We start from the raw sequence: 5,090 nt of genomic DNA on the forward strand, positions 1-5,090 counted from the left end.
TGAGCACCTGGGGGGAGGGTGGGGGCTGAAGGACCAGCAGGGAGCTCAGGGCTCTAGTGAAATGCTGCTTCCCAAATTTGCCAGATCCTCCTCCTTCATATGCAACTTATTCTGCTTCACCCAATCCTAAAAACCGTCAGACAAACACTTGAGGGAGCCGCTGAGACCATAATGATGATGATAAAGATGGTGATGGATAAAACAAGCCCAGGACCACAAGTAGCTGCCAATAGGGCATCCTCACTGTGTGGCCGGCATAGTGAAGGACACCCCAGTGATCTTTTTTAACTGTCAACACTCGGGTCATTCTTGGTCACAAGTGCACACTGGGCCTTCTGCTGGGGTACCGAGCTTCCGGACACAGTGAGTACCGTCTTTAACACCAGGATAGCAGAACAGGACATGCTCAGTGCCCAGGGCAGCAGAGACCAGAAAACAGGGAGGGATGGCGTAATAGGCCCCAAACAAAATCAGACGGTGACTGTCACCTGTTTTTCTTAGTAACTGACAAACAAGAACACCTGATGTGGGACATTAATCAAGGGAAGCCCCCACATCCCTAAGCCACCACTCATTTTTGTTCCTGCCAGCACGAAAGAAACAAAACTATCCTAAAGACAGGAGCACGTCAGATTTTAGAACTATAACTTTCAACTTTCTGTTAAAAAAAGTACAACTTTACTAACTAGGTAAACATGACTATTTTTTTTCCCACTTGAAGCCTTGGACCACAAAGTGCCAGTGTTGAAACCAAGCCAGTCTGGGCAGGAAGTGGGCCGGCTGGGAGGAAGCCACACCCAGCAACCAGAAATGTATTGACTCTGGCCAGCTCATTTCAAAGGAACACAATCAATGTTGGAGGAAACAAAATAAACTCTCAATAAAAATGTATTCGTGAAGCAGTTTCAAGGCAGTGCGTTTAACTAGATGAGCATTACTGAGGAATTCCTTTCATGTGCACATAGGGTCAAAGAGAGTAAACCCTTAGAGGAAACGTTTAAGAACCTAGAACTTTGAAGCCTGTGAAAAGTCTCAGTTAATTCATGGGAAAAGTGGAAAATATATAAAATATGCTTCGCCATTTCATTAAACCCATCTCTCCACCAACACACACATTATCCTCTCCTATCACCCCAGGGGGTCTCTACCAGGTTTATTTTGTCCCTCGGGACATTCAGGAATGTCGACACACTTAGGGATGCCTTCCAACTTCCTACAGTGCACAGGACAACTCTACCCCCATGGCAGTAGTGCCACAGTGGAGAATCCCTGCCCCACGGAGATGCGGATGGTGACTCCTACTTCTGGAGGGCACGAGATGCGACAGGCTGCAGGGAAGACCACTTGATCTGCTGTGTTGACAGCAGAACACACACTTGGTGAGCTGGGCAGCCAGAAGGAACTGCTATTCGTTAACTCGGGAAACAATGCTCCAGAGTGTGAAGCTACTGTTCTGGACTGCTATAAACATTAATATGCAACTTCCAGCACGTTGAGAGTCACAGAAATAATTCGCAGTCTGTGCATGAACCTTAGTAAAAAGACAATTGCTAACAAGAAACAATGAAGAACAGGTTCCAAAGTATTTGCAACTGGGACGTCTCCCTTGTCCTATTTTTGCATGACATCATTTTAACATGTTAAAACCGGTCAAGAACTTTCCCAACTTTACTATGGTAATCATTTTGCAATCTATACGTGTATCCAATCGTCACGTGGAATTCCTTAGACTCGCACAACGTTATATTGCAATTATGTCTCAATAAAGCTGGGGAGAAAGAACTTTCCCCATTTATTTCAGAGGACAAAGAGAGAACAAGTAGTTAATTCTCACGGTTCTTAAGGCATATAAACCCACTTAGAATGCCACTGACATCCTATCTACAAATCCTCAGCACACGGCATTCTCATGAAACAAGCCTCCTGCTCTCTTTAGGGCAGCAGTGGACTCACGGGTTCGGTTCCGCGTTTTGTAAGTGCAGGTGTAGAGGCTGCAGGGCCTCGCTGGCATGGGCCTCGGAATCTGGAACCTTCTCCACAGCAATCTGCATGGAGAAGCTTGAAGGATGGCTCTCAGGCTATTCATCACCGCCATCTTTGGCTTGAAGTGTTGATCAGTTCCCAAAGAACTTGCAGGAACCTAATAACCTAGAGGCAGGAGGATAGAGGAGGAACAGCTGTAACAGTAGAAACCGACGATCACGTGGCAACCTGTGAGGAGGACGAAACATTGAGTATTAGTCAACATCGGGGCGAGGAGTGGATATAAATGAGTGTCCATAGTTTATCCACTCTAGTTCCTCAAGCTCAGTGATCACTCGAGGATGATAGGCTCATTTACTGTCTGTCACGTCCACTTCCAGCTCCAGCCTGAACACCAGCCACATGGACTTTAATTCGTTCAACTGTGGATCCTCTCTCCAGCCCGGGCAGATACTCCTTTTTCCCTGGACGACTCTCCCTCCCTCGTGCCTAGATAATTCCTACTCACCGTTGCTGCTTTGGGCCTTCAGGTGAATTTCAGTCCTAGTACCGAGTTTACAATTTCTGAATGAAAGAGGAAAGCCCTAGAAAGCTGAAAAGTTTTCACTTCCAAAACATTCAAGAACACTGCAGTTCTTTACCAGAGGCCAAAAAGGAGGGTAAGTCAGGTTAACCTCAGTTTACTGTAGACTCCAATGCAGGCTGAGAACAGTGACCTGTCTGTGGAATGTGCAGGTGCAGCTTATGGGTAGGGTGTGGGGCAGGTTTTCTCACCAGAGATTTCTGACTTATCTCCATGTTCCAGTAAGACTTTTAAATAGCAAAATGGAGATGATGAGATTGTTAATAAAGGATAAAAGGAAAACATGAAGTAATGTGGTTTTCAATGTCTGACAGAGATTAAATCCTACCCAAATTAAGGTGTACACAGCTTCGTTATCTCCCCATATTTCTCAAACTTTCTCAGCAAAACTAACGAGAGGCAATTACACTGATAAATAACTAGTTCCGGCATCCTCAGGGCAGTAGCTTTAAACTCATGCCACAAACAATCATAGCCACCAACGACGTTCGTATTTTGTAGGGTTTTTCCCTCCAGCTCCCAAGCGGGGCAGAAAAGAAAAAGAATAGAAGAAAGAATTGTGGAGTAGAGAAGGCTCTGAGCTGTCTACATGGCACAGGTATGCTGCTGACCTCCTGCCCGGAGGGTGGCTTTGAATCTGTCCATAGCGTCTGGCATTGTCAGGAGAGAGATCAACAATGCAGTTTGAGTCCCAGCTTGCTGCGTCTTGGTTTCTGGAACTGCAACCCCCTCAGCAGTCAAATTACTTGAGACAGCTATTCTACCTTTAGATGGACAGAGCCCTAAGGAGGTGTAGATGTCTAGTGACCCCCAGAATGGAGAAACAGAGGTAGAGTCGGGAAGGGGCGACTTCCTGCCCCCTCCCCACCATTCTTCATTGAAGTGACGCCTGGACTGTGGCCGTCCTCGCCGGGCCAACAGCTGTCCCGGCTCCGGTACCCATCGCATCGCGTGGCCGTGTGTAGGGGAGGGTCCCTGTTCCCTCTGGTAACATAAGCCCTCCTGCCTCCCGCACTCCATATCCCCGCCGGACCTTACCCAGAACGAGAACTCCTCCACCCGTTACCGAAATCAGAGGTTCATGCGCGCGGCCATCTTGGTTACGCCCCCTCCGTCTTGCTACGTCGTCACGCCGAGTCACGTCACTTCACTCATGCACGTCACGCCCCCGTTGGCCCGACCCAAGTCTGCAACAATCCGAATGCCCCGCCCCGGCCACGGTCCCCAGTGGCAACTCTGCTGCCGTCTCTCCGGGCCTCCAGCGGCGGTCACGCACCTGCGCGCTAGCTTGGTCCCGCCCCTGCCCTCCGAAGCCTGGGCCCAACCCATTTTCCGGCTAGACCGTCTTCTGGGCGTCCCTCAGAGCGGCAAAGCCACGCCCCACGCACGGGCAGCGCCCACACGTTCACAGTACGTATGTGGACTACGACCACGCCCCCTCCTGTTACGTCTTTTGCGTCCGTACTCTACTCCGTGGCTCCGCCTCTCCATCGGTGTCCACTGCCGTGAGTCCTTTCGCTTCCCTATTATTTCCCCGGGCCATCCTCATTCCACTGAGTCCACGTCTCTCCTTCGTGCCCACTTCCCTGCTTTTAATTCTGGTAATTCCTCTGCCTGAGCGCGCCACTCCCGCAATTTCTACCAACTTTTTCAAGCCCTTATAAGCGGCCACGCGCCGACTAAGTCCCACTTTGTCAGATCACGGCTCTGGGCTACACCTCCGCCACGCCTCTCCGGACATTGCCATCCCCTGCGCTCCTTCTCACGGTTCCAGGCCCCGCCCCTCAGGCCGCGTCACATTCTTTCCTTCCTGAATTCCACGCCCGTTTGTTCTGATCAATTCTGACGCTCTGCCGCTGCCACAGGGCAAGACCCATTGGCCACGCTTACTCCGCGCCTGCGCATTTTCCTGCACTCCGTGTTGGCTGCTCCCTGGGGTTCCCACGCCACCCACTTTTGGTTCCACTCTGGCCAGGTCCACGCCTCCCGCTCTCCCTCCGCTGGCGGAGCCTGTCCTTGGGAAGCTGCGGAAGAGCTGGCGGGGCCCACAAGTTTCCAGAATAGACTTTCCTGGTCTCAGAGCTGGATGTCGGTAGCATTTATAAATGGAACAAGCCTGCGGATCCTAAGTCCTCGTCTAAAAACTGACTTTTTTCGTATTTCTCCCACCTCCAGACAGCACAACTGTGAGCAGAATCCTATAGAAAACATAACTGGGTACTTTCGAGAACTGTGTTCCTAGCAGTCCCTCAGCAGACCGTAAGTGGTAGGTAGTAAGCACACTCTTCTACTTCCTGATTTGTCCTTCAAATGACTTTTCTTAGGCACTCTCCATTAACCATTCAGTTATTCATTTAAATAGTATTTATGGAGTACTATGTTCCGGTGATGAATAAGACAAACCCCAAGTTGCCTACAGCCTGAAGTTCCCCCTACTTGGGTTTGGAAGGGGCCAGAATTGATGAGAAAGTTAAAGAAGGTGTGGTACAAGGGTTAGTTAATATGTGGAAAAGGACTTGGTAAG

At 49.6% G+C, this 5,090-nt stretch overlaps 1 protein-coding gene across 5 annotated transcripts in view; it reads right to left on the reverse strand.

The window, feature by feature from the left end:
* Window positions 1-4,065, reverse strand: part of POM121L12 (POM121 transmembrane nucleoporin like 12) — a 13,216-nt gene extending 9,151 nt beyond the window's left edge. For 2 of the 5 annotated variants that reach the window (XR_003046213.1, XR_001516855.2), the window contains exon 1: window positions 1,954-4,054. The gene's annotated coding sequence lies outside the window, so the exon portion shown is untranslated. Of the gene's footprint in view, window positions 1-1,953 lie in introns of all 5 variants that reach the window. The other 3 variants (XM_015589177.2, XM_015589176.2, XM_015589175.2) reach the window with 3 other exon arrangements.
* Between the last annotated feature and the right edge of the window lie 1,025 nt (window positions 4,066-5,090).

Source organism: Pteropus alecto, unplaced genomic scaffold (assembly GCF_000325575.1).
Source record: "Pteropus alecto unplaced genomic scaffold, ASM32557v1 scaffold23, whole genome shotgun sequence".
Lineage (NCBI taxonomy): Eukaryota > Metazoa > Chordata > Mammalia > Chiroptera > Pteropodidae > Pteropus > Pteropus alecto.